The sequence below is a fragment of the Marmota marmota genome, unplaced genomic scaffold (assembly GCF_001458135.2).
Source record: "Marmota marmota marmota unplaced genomic scaffold, marMar, whole genome shotgun sequence".
NCBI classification, from domain to species: Eukaryota; Metazoa; Chordata; class Mammalia; order Rodentia; family Sciuridae; genus Marmota; species Marmota marmota.
The window spans coordinates 40,530,390-40,550,231 of NW_025999853.1; the positions used below are offsets into that span (position 1 = coordinate 40,530,390).

General features: G+C 37.9%; 1 protein-coding gene and 2 long non-coding RNA genes across 14 annotated transcripts in view; 2 read left to right on the plus strand and 1 right to left on the minus strand.

Annotated features, from left to right (window-relative positions):
- LOC125617501 overlaps positions 1–11,271 on the plus strand; it is a 14,153-nt gene extending 2,882 nt beyond the window's left edge. Inside the window, exons 2-3 of the long non-coding RNA XR_007348550.1 lie at positions 10,388–10,473; positions 11,142–11,271. This is a non-coding gene — a long non-coding RNA (uncharacterized LOC125617501). The remainder of the gene's footprint in view (positions 1–10,387; positions 10,474–11,141) is intronic.
- Positions 1–19,842, plus strand: part of Grip1 (glutamate receptor interacting protein 1) — a 383,234-nt gene that overhangs the window by 60,168 nt on the left and 303,224 nt on the right. The gene's annotated exons all lie outside the window — the stretch shown is intronic.
- LOC125617496 overlaps positions 1–19,842 on the minus strand; it is a 75,293-nt gene that overhangs the window by 2,077 nt on the left and 53,374 nt on the right. For 2 of the 7 annotated variants that reach the window (XR_007348544.1, XR_007348539.1), the window contains 4 exons: positions 10,074–10,504; positions 8,794–8,970; positions 6,940–7,243; positions 7–2,040 (listed from right to left, as the gene is read on the minus strand). This is a non-coding gene — a long non-coding RNA (uncharacterized LOC125617496). Of the gene's footprint in view, positions 1–6; positions 2,041–4,638; positions 4,824–6,939; positions 7,244–8,793; positions 8,971–10,073; positions 10,505–19,842 lie in introns of those variants that run through there. The other 5 variants (XR_007348540.1, XR_007348541.1, XR_007348545.1 and 2 more) reach the window with 5 other exon arrangements.

Here is a 19,842-nt window from a genome sequence, read left to right on the forward strand (position 1 = left end):
CCTCCTCTCTTGGATTCAGTAGGTATGAAAGCCAGCAAATCCTGTCACTGCAAAATTGATCTTTTCTTATGGCTGCTCTGGTCCTTCTTATGATGCCTATTTTATAAAACATTCTAAGCACGTTTATTTGAGAACTAACTTCAAGAAAATATACTTTTTATTTATTTATTAATTTACTTATTTTTAGTGATACTGGGAATGAAACCCAGAGCCTCACGCATGCCAGGCAAACACTCTGCATCTGAGCTACATCAGCTGCCCTCCTTTTTGAATTTTAAGCTTGCAGTGTACTCCATGGGCAGGGTGCTACCTATCTCCAATTGGGTGTTGGGTGATAGAGCCCTGCATTTCACTGACCCTCTCCCTCTGTGCCACTTCCCATGTATAGGACACACTCTGATCATTGAACAACTCTTTGTTTTCTGGCCTCTGGTATGGCTCTGTGTCCTGCTCCTAAGTGATCCTTTTCACAGCTCTTTATCAGTTTTACGTCTTTTGTTGGCTGTTTCTGACCTTTTCTTATATTTTGAAAGGTCTCTGTTCCTCTCTCCCTCTCTTCACGGTATCTTACTCCTTTTCATATCATTTAAAGGTTACTTCTACTTGCTCCATGAAACTGGTCATGTCTCTCTGCCCCTGTACAGTGCATTTGTCTGATTTGTATATTTGTCTGATTCATTGCAATGTGAGCTGCTCCAGAACAAAAACATTTTCTTTTTCATTTTTTATTTCTAGAACTGCTAGTTCAATAACTGGGACCTACTGGGCACAGTGTAAATGTTGAACGAATGACTATATTTATAAATTGTTCTGTTTTTCCTCATTATTTACTCTGTTTGAGTTCCCAATTTACCATTTACCCCTTGCAACTTGTCTTTCTTCAGCTTTGATTCATCTATGGTGTTGAACAAACCAATGAGGTCTTTGGTGTTTTCTATATGAATTATCTGTAAGTCATTTGTATAATTTATGCAGAGTTTTACTGACTGTTCTGAATGCTGATTCTGTAAAACTGCAGTCCTTTTACTGACTATTTTATGTATGTCATAGTCAGACTTCCTGTAGAGGTAATTTGGCAGCTTTGCCACCTGGGAGCAATATACTACGCTTTTGATGTTGCTGGCTATCTATGGACCTCATGTGATGGAGAGATCCTTTCTGTTACAGCTGTCAGGTGATGCATGAAATGTTTTGTCCCTGACATTCAAGTAGCCCCTACAATGTAATGCTTCCTACTTTTGCTTTTTATAGGACCAGAATGACTGTTCAAACAGGAAGCCCAATTCATTAATTTCCTGCTGGTGATGTATAACAGCCAAATAATACAATGCATTTAGTAAACGTTGGCAGTACTGATAGAATTGTTTATAATATAATAGTGTGGGGTATCTGTGCATAAAACTAAATTATGGTGGATGAATTACTCAAACAATTAACCTTCAGAAAGTACAGAATGAAGTACTGATACTGAAACATCTGTGGGTAGGCTAATGTACAGAGACTGGAGATACACAGGGTGAGGGGTCAGACCTGGCTGATATGGAGCTTAAGATCTGCAAAAAGTTAACCATCAAGTGTAGACTGCTTCACAATCAGGAGCTTTCATTCAGAATCTTGGAGGACAGAATGCACAGTAGGATTGAAACCCAGAAAGACAGAGAAGACTACAGAAATTGAGGTAGTGAATCTCAGATCAGGATGAGCCAGAAACTCAGTAAAAAAAATATTTTAAAAATCTTTGTGAGAAAGATAGCCATGCACCACATTTCTTGATTTTTTTTCCCTTCAAGCGGCTGTCCCCAAAATGATAGGCCAAGAATTACCGAAAGAATGCAATGACTTGAATAGGAATGAAGGGAAGGGGAAGCCTGCTGGTCCTCATAGGAATTGTTCTCCTCCTGTTTGGAATAAAGGATCATCTTGATAAATGTAATTTTGAGGAATAAGGTAGAATAAGAAATATCAATGGGTTAGGATTTAGGCAATGGTTAATTTGGTGTTTATTTGCTGCTTTCTTTAGTAACTTTCCACTGCCACCACCTGAAAGAATGAGGGCTAGGTAGATCTCTAGAGAGCATGACTATGGAATGAGGATAATATTTTAATTATGACAGAGGAAGCAAAAGAAAAACACTTAAAGAACCTAAAAAACAAATCATTATTGTCATAGGTAAGGTGAGGATTTCTGTACAATTGTAACATTGTATTTCTGAGTTGAAGATAGGAAGTTACTGTCAATAACAGGTTGACTTTTCCACTTCAACATGTACTGGAGAAAAGGCCCTCTGTAAAGATTTCTATTGTTTCACAGTGGTAGCCCTTGTGGTAATCACTTGGGAACTGGTAATTTTGAATGGGAGACTGATTGATTGGCATACTTATTTACTCGCCATTAATTTTCTCTGGTTTTATTGCATAAGATTTTCTTCTGCTACTTGTTTTCCCATACTTTGGTTATTTGGGGGCTTGTACAACATCCAAGACACTCCAGGACAGGATTCTGGTAAAGATCAAGTGCCTGGCCATAAATAAATTATTATGGATATCCGTTATCCAACTTGCTTCATGGAAAATATACTTTTTGTATTGGCTAATATCTTGACTTCTTCCAGGTTCCTGGTTCCTGTTCTCTGGATTTAGTTGGATCAGTCATACCTTGGCTTCTGGTAGGGTTCTTCTCATGGTCCTACCTTGTTTGAGGTTCATAATCAAGTACCCTTGTCACTCCACCAGCTCAGACAGTGGTAGGATTCCTGCTGCCATCTATTCTTAACCTTTCATTTTACAGGAGATTTCTACTATCCCAGTGGTTATATATTTATATTTTTTCTATCCTAGCTTATTTGGGGGTAGAATTGCCCACTAGCAACCTGCAGCTATGGCTGTTCTCCAAAAGTCATTTTCCTATTGCGTGTTAAATTATGCTATACTCTGAGGTATATATTAGGTGAATAAATGAAGTCCTTATTTTGTAGCTTCAGAATGGTTCTCTTATTCATCTCTGTTTCATATATACTGTTATTGCTAGAGTGTATTTTTGAGGACTACCTTGTTTGCCTGTAGTAGATAACTACGGTTAGCCTAATCAGGAAAGTCTGCTGGGACTATGGTAGACTCAAAAGTTCTTTATTACAACTTGTGTCACTTGTGTCATCTAAATGTTAGCTATTCTACTGACAGAGGTATATACTGCCCTTTTCTCAATATAAATGTAATTATTACATCGACTATTTTTCCTGTTAGTTTTGCTAGTCATTAACTGCCTTGAATTAAGTACTATTTTTAATTTTCAAAAGAGAGGCAATAAATTTGACTGACATTCTCTCTTTACTTTGTTATTGTCTGATCATGTTTCGTTTGCCCTTTTCTTCTTTCAGCTTCAATTTCATATTATCATCTGGGGAAATAACAGCCATTTCCTCAAATGTTATTGTTTTCTGTTTTCCCATTCCATCTCTCACTTGAAGCAACTTTACAATGCAATCTTGGCATTTTTCTGAATAAAATGTGTGTAGTGTGATACACCAGACCTGACCACAGATCCTTCTTGTCCAAACAGTGCAAATGTATTTACCACTTTGCTCCTAATTAACCTTTCTTCAAGATAATCTTGGAAATGCTGTTTTTTTTTTTTTTAATTGACTTACTAATTACCTTCCTGTCAGAATACGTCCTTCTTCCAGAGATGTTGGTAGTATGTCAGGATGTTCTCTGAGCAGCACAGCACCTCTGGCAGCTTCATACTGGTTCTTTGGTGTTACAAGCAAACATTTCTGTCCAGGGTCATGCTCTTACTTAGACATGGTTCTGTTCCCTCTCTTCCTCCTTCCCACTGCCCCGACCCTGTTTTGGATTGACTGTCTGACTGACTTCCTCTACCTCTTTTCTGCTCTTCCTTTTCCCTCTCTTTCTTCTAAAGAAACAATTTTATTAGTAGTTTATTTGTGAGAAATATCCCAACTTCTTTGTAAGAAATAAGGTAATCAGGAAGCTTCCAGTAAAAATGCAAATAGAACAGTACGGTTAACTTCAGAGAGATCAGGCCTCTCATAGAGGAAGCTCTTTATGAAGTTTTCAGTAGTAAATCTCTGAAAAACTGGAAGCCCCTTATAAATCAAAGGCAGCAGTATGACAATAAAATAATACATAGCTTAGATATTGTATAAAGTGGAGAAGAAAAGGTACAATGGTATATTGTTTTACACTTCAGTATTGTGATCCGTTGACAGAAAAATAGTTTGCTGGTATTAGTAATGCCAGTAATGAAGTTGCCAATGGTGCTGTGCTGCCCAGAGAATATCCTGACATACCACCAATACCTCTGGAAGAAGAATGTATTCTTACAGGAAGGTAATTAGAAAGTCAGTAAAAATGATCCTAGCATGTCCAAGATCTTCTTGAAGAGAGGTTAATTGGAAGTGAAGTGGTAAATACATTTGCACTGTTTGGATAAGAAGAATGTGTGACTATGTCATTATATTACACCAAAATATAAAAGATCTTATTAAAAACTTTCAGATATTTATATTGACATGGGAACTTTTTTCTATGTTGGCTTAAATATGCTATTAAAAATTTCACTTGGATTTCTTTTTTAAGTGTGAGTATGGAAAATTTAAAAATATATGTGAGGCTCACCTTATAGTTGCGTTGAACAGTGCAGGTTCAGCGCTGTACCATGTTTATATAACTATCTTCGATCTCTGTGGCATTTCAACTTTTACCTCTGTGGCAAATTAACTTCCTTGTGTGGTGATTTAACTATCTCTTTGGACTTTTTCTCTTCTTTGTTGAATATTTTCTTTTTTAGGTAGTTGTTATATCTGTTTGGGAAATTTTATTTTTTAAAATAAGAGCTATAAATAAAAAGAATGTGCACATAATTACAAAATTATTTTTGTAGGCAGGCCTTAGAGACAGCCATCTGAAATAAAGGCTTTAAAAATACTTTTTAAGTAATAATTCTTATCAAATTTTTATTATTGATAGATATACTACATAAAAAACAACTAGGAAAATTAATTCAGAATACTTTTCTTTTGTTCTTATCAATAGGAGTCAATGTTGCATCTTCTTTGAAAAATAAAAAAAAACTTTGAACAATTGTTCAAAAGAGCTCAGCAGTTTTTCTAAGCATTATTCTTCATAACCAAGCCCCTTCCTCATAGATTCAAGAAGCCTTGATCCAATTGAACATTTTTTTTTCTTTAAATGCATTTGTAATTTTGAAAATTCAGTTTGCATATATTTAAAACATATGTGTCCCTATACATATGCATCTGGCTATTTTGAGAGAAAATATGAACCTTCTGCACTGGGAAGAGAAAGAGGGCTTTGCTGTCTCTGAGTTCCATGATGTGCTAGCTCTGTTTATCTTGGGCAAGTTTCTTATCTCTCCCAGCCTAATTTTTCCCGAATGTAATATTTAGACCATTATAACAATTGCTCATTGGATTGTTGTGAAGATTAAATAAGATAGTTGTCTGTGGCATATAGCACAGTGTCTGGCACATTAACGTCAATAAATATTAACTGGTTTTCTGACTGTAACTGTGACTCTAAAAGCAAGTCTTCATTTATCTCCCCATAGTTTGGCCCTATATTCTTCTAATGGGATGAATCAACAGAAGGCTAAGTGATTTTTCCCCCGTCTTTAATGAGTTAAAAGCACTATTGGCATTAGAACTCAAGGTTTGATCCTTCTATGCTCTGGGCCAGGTGCCAGAAATTATTGCTGGGCATGTTTCAGCTTCTGGGAAAGAAGTTGGAGACCATAGTCCTAACATACCATTGTTGAATTTGAGAATGTCATATTGATGCTAACACTGATATGTGTATCACCTATGCCACACAGGCGCTGAAAGGGCTGAGGATGACCCAGATAAATTCAGATGGCCTGAACCAGCTGAGGAAAGCATGACCTGAGATTAGGCCTTTCCCATTACAGGGTAGAGGTGGGGGTAAGAGCTCCAGCCAGCACAGAAGATGGATGATTTTGGCAAAGAGACCTATTTGTCATTTGGGATTCAATATTCATGGCATAGTAATAGGGCATCCAAATGCCAGAGCATAACCAGTCATGGTGCTTCATGACATGGCCATATTTGAAGATCTACTCAGTTCACAGTAGGGACATCTGCCAGAAGAGCTTGAATAAAAATGGCAGGACTCAGGGCTCTGGGTATACCAGGCAAAGGTAGGGTCACAGTTCTAGGCATTCTAAACTAGAGGCTCAGCTTCCTCACCCATTTACTAGAATTTGTATATGAGGAAGACAAGGCTCTTAGCAACAAGCCTACTTTGAGAACTGAACCTCAATGCACTTTCTCAGCAAGACTAGCTTGTTGCTGACATTTCTTTAAAGAACAGTACCGACTCAGTATTGTTCCTTAAATCTCTCTTGCCTAAGTCCTAAAAGGAGGCTGGATTTTCAGGCTGAAAAGTGGGGATTGAGTAAAGGTCTAGTGAATGCCCCTCTTCTTAGGGGAAGAGAATGAAGATAGAAAAGCAATGAAATTTTGATAATCCCCATAGTCAGTTTGACAAATATGGCTGTCACTGAGAGACCAGAAATTCTCAGTAATACTTCTAACAGGTATATGGGGCTTAGAGCCAGGTTCCTTCATAGGAGATAAAGTTGCTTCTTGTCAGATGTGTAGTACCTTGGCAAACAGATAAGTGAGCTACATTGCACATTTTGACAACAGTCATTCCTATGACATGAAAATTCTGACTCTACCCTACCCTGTTTGTGCTTTTGTGTGAGTTACTTTGTCTTTCCAAGCATTAGTCTCCTCATCTGTAAAACTGAGATAAATTAAAAGACCCACCTCACAGGGGTGCTATGAGATTTAAATTAGATCATAAAACTAGAATACCTGGTGCATTTGCAAGAACTCAGTATATGTCAGTAATAATGGTTATTGTCTACTTTCTAACCTTAGTTCTCTCATTAGCAGGAATTGCTGTTATTTCGACTCAATAACGTGATCCTTTTATTTTGAGCAAAGTAAACTGTAGAGCTGGTGTTTGGTCACTAGAAGAACATGTCCATCTGTGGGCAAATATCTCAAGGTTTCCTGGTCAGGATCTGAGTTCCTGAAGAGTGTCTGAACAAAGTGAAGTACAGGAGAATACCGTGTACTGTGAAGGAGGAGTTGGGTAGGGCAGTTTCCAGCACGAGGGGAGGAGCAACATGGACAAGGAGGCCTCCAGCCAGTCACAGGTTTACACCTTCATGTTACTGCAATAGGAGAAGCATCAAGAACATTTGTTGGTCATCTTTATTCTCCACACTTACCATCTCTTGCACTGTTTCTGTTCATTCTCACTACTAGCACACTTTTGTAAGTGCCCATCACCTCTCCCCTGCACTATCTCTGTGACCTCCTCACTATTCACCCCGTGTCTCCTCTTGCTCCTTCTGATCCATCTTCATCATGTCATAGGAATGACTGTTATCAAAATGTGCGATGGACCTTGCCTCTCTTTCCTACTTAAAATCCTCCAGGGCTTTCACATTGCTCATGGGATAAAACAATGAATCTTTAACATCACGTACTAGGCTCTTATGTGCTGACCCTACCTGGCCTCACCAGCTCTTCTCCCGCTCTGCTCCCTTTTAGCCCCTCTCTGTACTTCTTTCCAGCCCTCAAACTCCTGTTATCTCTTGGCCTTGGGGCCTTCTAACCAGGACACCAGAAAATAAATCCCCAATCCTTTCCCTTCATCTTAAGCGAAGGCCTACTTGATTTTTTTCCTCTGGTTAGCTCCCACTATTAAATGCTATCTTTGCATTCTGCCTATCTCTTTTTTGGTGCATTAGCACAACTGCATTAGACATTCACCTGTTTAATGTCTGCCTTTTCAATGAGAATCTCAACATTATAAGGGCATGATACCAGTGTGTTTTGCTTCTTGTGGTATCCTGAATGCCCATTATGGTCCCTGGCCCATGTTAAAGGATGATTAAATATTTGTGGAAAGAGTGGACAAAAGAAAAATTAAATAGGTCCAAGATAGAGCAAAGAGATGTAGCCATATTGTTCACTTAAAAAAAAAATAATCTCCAAGAGAAAGTGAGTTGAAAGAAGAAGAAGAGGAAGATAGAGATTTTGCTCAAAAAAGCTGGAGCGATAAGGAGTAATGAGGTAGTTTTATGAGGTGATTGTGTAAAAGAGACAGACAGAAGGTACCCTGGGAATCACCAGAGGTGAAATAGAGGACAATTTGCCAAACTAGAAATAAAAAAGGCAGACAGTCACCGTGAACTGCAACCTAAGCTAACAAGCAGCTTGTGCAGCTTAGAGTAATAACACAGTAGCCTCCTTGTACTAAAGGGAAGGAAACCTACCCTTGTTGAGCCCCATATTTTATTTAACCCACCCAGATGCACTCATGAACTTGGCTAACTCTTCGAACTCTGCCGCTTTGCAGCTGCACCTGAAAATCCCTGAGGAATCATTGTCACTCTGCCTAGCCTGCTGAATTCCAGAATGTTAGTTTTCTTAACACAATTCCAAAATAAATAAATAAATGAAAAGGTTCGAAAAGCCACTTCATGTCAAAGTGAACACTGATGTATATTCAATTTGAAGACTTCATCTTTTTCCGGAAAATGTCATAATGGATCTTGTCAAATTCCATTCTGCTTTTATGACACCAATTTATCTACTTAGCAAAGCTCTGTCCCAGTATCTCTTTAAAATTTTCACATCACTTCCCCCTCCCCAACCCCCAGGGACTTTTAGCAGTAGATAGGCATCAATTCAAATACTCAGAGTGTATGTTCACCTTCTCTGTTCTGTCCTGGGTGTGGCACCCGTCACATCTCCATCTCTTGATTCCTCCTCTTATTCAACGGTGTAACACCCTAGGACCATCTTTGCTTACTAGTCAGCCGGAGTGGAGTGGGGAAGCCTGTGGCTCCAGTCTCATGCAGTTGCATATCCCCCCTGGGACAGATTCATGCTGGAAATGATAGGAAACTGGATTATGGGAAGATCTGTCTTAGTAATGGCAGCTTTTGTATCTGGAAGTTCTGCCACCTGTGATCAATTGCCCTGCTTATTTGGCCTATTTTCTCAGACAACTTCTTGATGGTTTTTTCCCCCCGACACCCTCCTTTTCCCCCTCCTGCACCTTTGTTCTCCAGTTCTGTCTTCTCTTGTCACCTCTATTCCTTTTTTTTTTCCTCCAGCTGCCACTTAAACTTTTTATCTTCCTACCAAGTTTGATCAGATTTTCACTTTTGTCATAAAGGAGTCTTAGAATCACTCCAGGCAATACGGAGCAAGTCAGAAATTGATGTCTGGGCTGTGGGCTTGTTATCCTGCCAGGCTCCCCTGCCACTGCCGCTGGGCCGCTGAGAGTGTTTGTCACTGACTTCACAGTCTTTTTTAGTGACTTTGTTCATATAACTTTTCTTTGCTCCCGAATTCTTTCTCCTTTTCAATCATTATTCTATGCCCAAGAAAATTCTTCTCATCCTTTATTTCAACATTATAAGCATATTATTCTTACTTTCTGCATGAGTATCTTAAAACCTGGTTATTTTTTTCTTACATAAAACCATGCAAGTCTGTTACAAGGAAGCTTTCTATTCAGAGGACTTGCACATGACCAAAGGCATTCTCCTTTCCGTAGTATTGAGGTGGATAAAGGAGGTTTCCCTGCTTACTTCCCAGCCCTGTGCTGGGAACAATGGAACCTTCCCTTGCCCCAGTTTCCACATCTGTGAAATGGGAAGAAGAAAACTACCTACTTCATAGGATTGTCATTGGTGTTAATGAATTCATTCATGTAAGAATACTATCTAAAGGCCTGCCCACAGTTTATGCTCAATACATTTTAGTTATTATATCAGTTATATTTATCATTCTTACTAAAGTTGAATCATACTACCAGTTTTACTATCACTCTTTAAACATCAATTTTTCTAGTGATACTTCTTTCTAATGACGAATCCTCTAATGTTGCCTTTTTGCTATGGTTTTATAACTCACCTTCTACCACTTATAAAACTTGGGTGTTTATTCCCTTCCATCTATCGAAAGTTCTATTTCAGGAGTTACCTTCTCATGTAGATTCATTCAGAGTCTGTTCTTTCTTTTAGGGGTGTATGCGTCATCCTCTGTGTACTGAAAAAGAATGAATACTTTGACACCTTGACTCTGGTTCCCATCTTTAGAGTACAGTTCAAGGAGGTGATTTTAATTTCTGAGCACTAATCATGCTGAGTTGTTGTTACCGTAGAGACCACATTTCTCATCCTGAAACATGACAGCGGTGATCACCCTGACAGTTCACAGACCTGAATTTCAGACAGTCAAAGGCAAAGCAATTTGGAGGTCTCTTCGTTGAGAATTTTCTCTTTTACAATTTCAAGGAAGCACGTTGCAGGCATTCTCCCAATTTGTCAGAAGCAAAGAAAAGCATGTAGGTGGAGAGCTGAATGCCAACTTTCAGCCCAAGGTATCAGTCCCAAATGTATTTTTATTATTCTCTGGAAAATAAGGTTGTAAAAAAGTAATTGCTGACATAACCTTAATGATAGCACTTTAAGTATGCTGCTGTAATTAAAATAGGAATTTTATTGTGCTAGACCTCTGAGAGCCTAGCATATACACCATTCAGATCTCAGGATTTACAAAGCAAGCAACTTTGATTCCTGCTGCTCTTGCTGTGTGGGCCACATGTTTCCTTTGTGCCTATCCTAGTTGCAGCTTATGTAGAAAACCAGCTCTCTCCTGGCAGAAAGCAGTAAGCATCTGTGTTTAGAATGATACCCTGTGGTGATGGTTCTATGGCCTTCAGCAGATTTACCTCTGAAATGTCATAAGAGGAGCTACTTTTTCTCCTTTGATATCACTTGGAATGAAACTTTCATGTGTTGTACAATGAGGTTAAAATCCTACAAGGCATTTTAGTTAAAATTTGAAGAGGATTCTCATTTCAGTGGGATGGCATACCCATTTTACTCCTATTCTCCCTGATGGATGGGTTAGTAATTGTATGCAACTGCTAGTTATAAAGACCCAAAGACAGAGAGGCTTTTAAAAAATTAGTGGACTCTTTTTCTCCTGTGATGAAAAATTTAGAGACTCGTGGTCTATATATGGTGATGCTACATTCTCTGTTAGGACCAGAAGCCTTCCATTTTTCCTGTTGGATGTTCTTAACATGTGGTTATTACCTGGGCCCCCAACAGAGCTGCAGAGCTACAGCTACCTCATCTAGGTCCCAAGGGAAGAAGAAGGTAAGAGGAAGAGTTACATCCTAGCCAAGTCAGCCCTCTGTTTTAAGGAGCTTTCCCAGAAATCCATCCCAAAATGTTCACTTTCATCTTATTAGCCAGAATTTAGTCACATGGAAATATGTAGTTAAATCATTTAGAAATATATAGTTTATCCACTGAGGATATTGCTATTTCTCTAAAATATCAGTGTTCCACATTAAGGAAGAAGGAGAGAAGGGACATTGGTTTGTCTATTACCAGTCTTTGCCACAAATGAAAATTTAAAAAAAAAAAACTATAAATGGTAGATTTATGTTTTCTCCATATTGTATTACTTTTTACCATAAATATAGTTGTACCTCCTTACCTGTGGGTTTCACTTCTGTGGAGTCCACCAACATGGATTAAAACTATTTGATGAAAAAAACCTGCATCTCTACCGAGTATATACAGACTTTTTTCTTGTCATTATTCTCTAAACAACCATTTACATAGCATTTGCATTTTATTAAGTATTATTAAGTAAGCTAGAGATGGTTTAAAGTATATGGAATGACTATGTAGGTTATAGGAAAATACTATGCCATTTTATATAAGGGACTGAAGCATCTGAAGATTTGGGTGTCTTATGAAGATCCTGGAACCAACCTTCATGGATACCAAGGAAGGACTGTGCTTATTTATTCAGTATTTAAGTAATCAGAAAGTTGTAATTTTTTTCTTGTTGGGAGCAGATTTACTCTTCATCACGATAGGATCTAGGCCCAGCACAATTCTTTTTTTTTAATATTTATTTTTTAGTTTTTGGTGGACACAACATCTTTATTTTACTTTTATGTGGTGCTGAGGATCAAACATGCCAGCGAGCGCACTACCTCTTGAGCCACATACCCAGCCCTCCAGCACAATTTTTTAAGGACTCTTCTGAATCATCAAATATACCATTAGAAAGTATCATTTTCATGTGACTTTAATGTATTAACTTATTTGATATTGGGCCATTTGATTATGGTGCTTTGGATACCAGCTATAAAGAATGTTTCTTATCGACATATTTCTCAATTTTTTGAATTAAAGCAGATTTCTTACAAACCTACAATCTGGTACAGATGTACTTGAAATATTAAGAGTCAGGTCCTTGACACATCATGTGTACTAAACAAAATCAATGATGCCTTTATTACTAGGCCACCACAGACCACTTAATCCACTCAGTATGAAGAATTCTTTCATGATTTTTTTTATTATGGTAAAATGTATATATCCTGAAACTTTTCATTTTAACCATTTTCCATGTACAGTTCAGAACCATAACTGTCTTCCTATTATGCATTGATATCATGAGTACCCCAAAAGCTTCTATGAAAGACAATGCAAAAATGGTCAGAGGTGAATTGATTAGATTGTGGGAGGTAGGACCTAACTGGTGCATTAATCCACTTGAATGAATTGAGTGGTAACTGTAGGTGGGTTATGTGTGGCTGGAGGAATTAGTTCACTGGGGGTATGCCTTTTGGGTTAATATTTTGTCCCTGGTAAATAGAGCTTTGTCTCTGCTTCCTGGCTGTCAGGAGGTGAACAGCTTTCCTCTGCCACACCCTTTTGCCATGTTTTTCTGCCTCACCTCAGGCCTAGAGCAACATGGTTGGCCGACTATGGGCTGAACCTCTGAAACCATGAGCCAAAATAAACTTCTTCCTCTAATGTGTACTTGTGAGGTATTTTGGCCACAGTGACAAAAAGCTGACTACCACATGATTGTTGTGCAACCCCTCATGGTTTTAGAATGTATCTATTATGATCTGTTTCTTTTCTTGCCTACCTTTGTACTTGACTCCAAATAGTGCTCCATCAAGGTGTGTTCTTGCAAATGGAGTTTCGATAGCTAGTACTCATTTTCCATATTTATTTGTAATTCCAATGACTAAACAAGCAGATATTTTGTAAATCACCATAAACTGGTCTAATTGGACAAGACATTCCTTATCAGGGCATGCTCCTACCCACAACAGTGCACAAGTGATCTTATGCAGTTCTCGCACCTTCATCCCACAGTCCTTAAGAGTAAATGTAAGACATGTGAATGCCAAATGGCAAAAATCACTTATGTGACATGAATAATTTAGTATCACTTTTGAGTCCAATGTGTTAGAATACCAGTTTAATGATAGTCCAAAAGTGTTTCTCAATTTTAATCTTTTTAAAGGTGATTATAACAAAGACCTTGTTTCGTTTTCTACTTCATTCTGTTTTGTTTTAATCTATGAAACGGATTATTTTCTTCTTTAGTTATCCAACGGTTCTCCTTAAAATAATGAAATCCAACAGTAGAGAAAATACCTAATGAGAGCCCCCCAAGAAGAAGCACATGTCTAGGAGAGCCCTGGGCTCCACGTGGCTCCAGAGCTGGGAGAGGAGTCTCTCAATCTCCCTCTGTTACTCAACCAACAAAGATATAAATGATTTTAATTTTTATGTTAATAATCATGCTTTTGACACTTGCTAAGCATCTTTTCTTTCCAAGATTACAGAATATTCTATTTTGAAATAATGCCATTAACTTCTCAGTGACAGGCAGGGCAATCAAAGGTAGGAGAAGAGGAGGTAGGTGGTGAGGAGGGGGTAAAGAGAGAGAGAGAGAGAAGTGGCCTCTATCCCTGCATCTCAGCCCAACTCAATGCTGTCTTCTGGCACCTTGCCCTGCATTACTGGCACAGGAAATAGCACATATGAGACACATCTCTTCTTTGTAGATGACTGTACTTGCATTCTTGGGTTAGTGTTCCAGTTAGGCTCTGGGTTAAGAAAAAGAATATTATAGGTTAACAACTTGTGTCTTCTTTGTGTGACCTACTTTGAAAAAAAAATGAGTGTGTAATTGACATATTTTTTAAATTCAAGCTCTTTTGGATAGATAATTATGACTTGTAAACTCAGGAGATGGCTATTGATCATTAAGTTTGTAACAGAACTTGTAATTTGATCTTAAATAATAATGCATTTTGCAGTCATTATTTTTGTTCCTAGAATGTTTCAGTAAACTGCATACACACAAATCCAAATATTTGCAAGCATTTCTTTATTTAAAAGCACTACTAGCCTTCAGTGATGGATGTTTTATAGTAGAAATTCTGAGTGGTAAAAGTGTATATGATGTTGGGAAGTATTTGTATGTATAAGATAAAAATCATTTGTACAGGATGAATGTATTAGAAAGTTGATTAAAATTAAATTACTAAAAGTATAATAATTTCGTAGTTCATCCAGTCATTCCACAACTATCCAGTGATTATGACATATGAGTCTGCTTTATACTAAATGTGATTAATAGAGGAGAGTTTTCTGAATATGCTTTTAATTAGGATTAAAAGATATTGATAAGATAGAGAAGAAGTATAAAAATAAGGGAACGTGTGTATCTAGTTATCTCCAAAATGTTTTCCTTAAGACATGTGTACTAAAGCAGGGATTAATTCTTGAGTCTTATAATCAGTGAGGTTTAAACTTGTATCCTGGCTCACTTTCTGTCATGACCACCTTTCAATTGTGTGAAAATTACCCATTTCAAGTTTCTATTTTATAAATTGGAAAATATAATTGAGCTTCTTTTTAGATTTAGTTTTGAAAAAGGAGTTAGTTAAATAAGTAACTTTAAGTGCATAGCATTGTGCAAGGCATATAGAAAGTATTCACTTTTTGCTCACTGTCTTCATATTTTCACTATGAAAAAGGCATATACTTTTATTGGGAAAAACTTCCAATAATCTACATTATTATGTATATTCAAAATATTTCATATGTAGCGAAAGATTAATATCAATATGATTTTTCTTAATATACTTAGATAAAGTTAAATATGACAGGGCAAAAGATAACATGTGCCTCTCTGCATCAAATTTAGACCATTGGTACTAGCAATCAAGATTACCATGTTTTTGTATGAAGAAAACCTAATTAACCCACAAATCATTTTTAATTGACCACTGAGTTGTTTTGGATAATGGTAGCAATAACTTGGACTTAGCATTTTATGAGCACCAATGAAGAAAGGAAGGAAGGAAGGAGGGAAGGGAGGGGCTTACAGATGTTGCCTTAGTGTTTTATATATGCTGGCATTTTGTGGGTTAATGCTATTAATGTTTTGTTTAGGTCTCAAAATGAAATGCTATTGTTTTATTTCTGTAAAGTTCATGTCTCACTTGCCATAGTGATTTGGGGCAGGGTTGTTTCTTACCTGTATGTTGCAGTCTCAAAACAATAAGAATTGAGGCAGAGGCTACTGGTCCCCAATACCCATTTTTCCCTTCTTTAATAAAAGAACCACTAGTTGGTCTTCCTTTCCTTTCCTTCCTTCCTTCCTTCCTTCCTTCCTTCCTTCCTTCCTTCCTTCCTTCCTTCCTTCCTTCCTGTCCCCCTACCCTCCCCTACCCTCCCCTACCCTTCTCTTCCCTACCCTTCCATCTTTCCATGTGACTTTAAAGCTACCAGTGGATCTAAGTTTTGACTGATGTGACATGGGCTATTTTGTGGAATGTCTGGAAAGTGCCCATACAAAGAAGGTGATCCTGGTTATCTTTTCCTCTATTCTGGTGGCTGGATTCTGGGAGAACATTGTAGAGCTTAAGGAGGAGAAGGAACCATGTGCTGAGCATTGTGAAGCAACAAGACAGAGTCCTGGGCCTCTGATGGACCCTCCAGCCCCACAGTTATTGCCTCTAGACTCTTTTATGAGAAAGAAGAAATCCTGTAGTGTTTAAGCCACTCTTGTTTGAATTATTTGTTGCTCATAGTTGAAACCCAATCTTAAAAAGGTAACATGGGAATTTTTATAGATGGTAGACTATGAACCCAAATTTTTAAAATCCAAATTGTTTTTCCTCATTTCACTTTTGCAAATGTTAGCCCTCGAGGTGGTTCTTTTATCTGGGAAGTATGTCTATTGTAGTGTTTTTCTCTTTTGAGTGTCTAGTTTCTTCAGTAAACTCATATCAATATCCAACAGTATTAGTCTTTCTGAATTAGAGGAATCATCTTAAAGTCAAGATGTAGCATCATCAAGGACAGTCTTATCAAAGAAAAGTGAGGTTCTTTCTTGTTTATGCTCTTAGGAAAGTTAAACCCTTTTTACATAGAATTTTTGCAATCTTCTTTAAGAATATCAGTAGCTCCTTAGAATTTATATGCATATTACCAAACCCATTCCATCTATTTTGTTTATCTCACAAATACTCATATGTCTATCCTCCTTAATTTTGTTGGTATTCCTATTCTTTTTCTACCTGCTTTCAAGAGGCTAGGTTTTTAAAGAATGCAGAATTTGTAGTAGCTTTGGAAATACATTTTTTTAAAGAGAGAGAGAGATTTTTTTAATATTTATTTATTTATTTTTAGTTTTTGGCAGACACAATATCTTTGTTGTGGTGCTGAGGATCAAATCCGGGCCACATGCATGCCAGGCAAGCGCACTACTGCTTGAGCCACATCCCCAGCCCTGGAAATACATTTTAAAAAGAGATTCTGTGCACCCCGCCCCATCCCCCCACTTTTTTTTTTTTTACAAGTGAGGCTTGCTCTTTATTACGCTCTATAACAGATAACCCTAAAACCTCAGTATAGTACTTAAAATAACCTTTGCTTGTTTCCTCATCTCAGGGTCTATGGGATGGCCAGATTAGCTTTGTTTCAGATGCCAGCTGGTTTCAGCTCTGCTTCACGTGTCTTTCATTCTGAGGTGGCAGCCACCCCGTTCACGTTCCTTCACTGGCAGATGGCAGAGGAGCACGAGGACTGAGTAGAAGGAGGCGTGTGCTGCCTCTTAAGATCTCACCTCACCACTGTCTGTCACTCATGCCAGAGTCCCTGGCCAACCCAGTGAGGCAGGAATATGTACTCTACCTGTTCCATGGAGAGGCATGGCAAGGTCACATGGCCAAGGATCCAGCTCTGTAGTCCTATGACAGAAAACTGAACATTTTGACATAGTACTTCATTCTACCATGCCATGATGAGTCCATGTGTTGATACACACCACACACATCTGTGTGCACTTTTGAGACACATGCACAGAATTATCTAATTCTGACTTTAAAATCCAGAAGGAGTATATCTACTTGGAGAGGTTTGAGCTGTGTATTAGAGAATTCTTTATTTTTAGAGTCTTTAGAAACAGAGATTTTTTTTACCTTTTATACTATTACAATGTAAGTGGTTTGGTCAGTTAACCTAACTGCATACTGTATGTGTTTAACTAGCTCTAAATGCCAAGGCTGTCAGTTAATATTCTTTCTTCAGGACACATTTGAGTGGCTGGTGGAAATTTGCTTTCACGTCTGATAACTGGTGTCACTTTTTGAGGGTCCAGTTGATCTTAATGGACGAAATGAAGATAGTGGTTAACTTTACTGCCTCAGATTCTTCCAGCTCAGTGAGGCTTTGAGAACTGTGCTAAAAATACCCTGCTCAATAGAGTGTAGTTTCTATATAGATTGCAATATACTTTGGGGCCTCTGTGGACATAAAATATTACAGCTCCGTGACAGGCTGCTTCATTCGTTGTTAGAGGTCAGATCAATTATAAATAGGTGCTTAAGCTTTTAAAATTTTATTGTTCTTGCCCCCAGATCACAGTGTGAAAATAGAGACACTAATCATGATGATAGGTTGGACACTACAGTTTTATACTAGCGAATATGCACTAATATAGGTCATTATCATTAGCCAGTTCCTAGCAATTCTGTATCATTCTCTGTAGGGAAGACATTTACTGCTCATGTGTATCCTTCTGCTCCCCTACATTTCTGGTTCTCTTGAAGTTGGATAGAGCCAGTTATTGGATCTAGACAAAATGTTCAACATTTTCAATGAGAAAAATAAATTAACATAATAGCTAATTTATGAACCATGAGTTAATTTTCACACAGTTTTACAATTTTCTAAGGCAGCAGGTCTAGCAATTTCTTCAAATGAATAAAGATCAAATTATTACAGGCACAAATCAGTAGTTAGAATAACTTCAAGCCATAGCACTGTTGGATATGTGAAATTATCACTCTACTGGTTGGATAAATACCTCTACTTTATGACCTTCAATTACTTTCCTTATCTACAAAATGGAAATGACTACCCTTCACATGGCAAAGAACATAGGGCATAACTCCAAATAAGCTTTTTTGTTTCACCAATTCCAGTACAGGTATATGAGACTCCAGGGTGTCTGTCCTCTAGGTGGTAATTCCATGACCCAGGCACTTTGATCTGTGGCACCACATGTGGCTTCCAGGTGAACACAGCAAGAGAGAGAGCTGCAGGGTGGTATACTAGCTTGTAAGTGCATTGAACAGGCTGTGTCACCTCACCTCTGAGCCTTTCTGCCTGGCTCGGACCCAGCAGAGGTCACACAAGTGCTCTGTTCCTATAGGCATCAATGACACCCATCTGCTCCTCTTCTGTGAAAGTATCATAGAGGCAGTTTGCTAAAAAATGTGCTGATATGTGTAAAGCAATGGCTGCCAGTACGCTGTTCAGATATGTCAGAAACTTCTCACTGTGGGAGGGCCAGAGCTGGCTTTCCAAAAGCTATTTCCAACTTAGCAGATCTACATACCAACCATCTTCTCTCACTACTCAAGTGTGAATTCCCAGAGTCTCCTAAATGTAATGGAGGACTGAGTCAACTCTCAAACTATTATTTTGGTTTATAAGAATGTCAGTGTATTATGACACAAGGGCATGATGCTCTCCTACCCTTGTATATTTGTACAAAGCACCATTTGTATATTTTATTTTGTTTTAATTTTCTAACCCATATTTTTTCCTATAACTGTACAACTGGATTTGTAGCATGTAGACTTAATGAAAGAAATGCCCATTTCATGAAATCAATGTGCTTTTTTACTCAACATCTGTAATTGCTTTGTACATACACAACTTGCTATTGTGTGTTGATTTGCAGTGCCTCAGAAAACTCCACAGTGGAACTAGGTGTCTGTGCAGAACTTCTTATTTGCACTCTCAAATTTAAAGGGAAATGAAAAAAAATTTGTTTTGCAGAGGTTTCCCATGTGTAGAAATTCAACTAAACAACTTGCATTTGTTCTTTGCCCCTACCCAAAAGATATTTACTGAACACTGCTCAAGACCAGATCCTTGAGACTTATTGTCCCAGTATCTTGGTTTAGGGTAAGTGAAGACCTGAGGACAAATGGATCCATGGATATAAGGTTTTTGTTTTGATTTTCTTTTTTTTTTTAATTTTTTATTTTTGGTTGTTCAAAACATTAAAAATTTCTTGATATATCATATTTCACACTTTGATTCAAGTGGGTTATGAACTCCCATTTTTACCCCATATACAGATTGCAGAATCACATCAGTTACACATCCATTGATTTACATATTGCCATACTAGTGTCTGTTGTGTTCTGCTGCCTTTCCTATCCTCTGCTATCCCCCCTCCCCTCCCCTCCCCTCCCCTCTTCTCTCTCTGCCCCCTCTACTGACATTCATTTGTCCCCCTTGTATTATTTTTCCCTTTCCCCTCACTTCCCCTTTTATGTACTTTTGTATAACTCTGAGGGGTCTCCTCCATTTCCATGCAATTTCCCTTC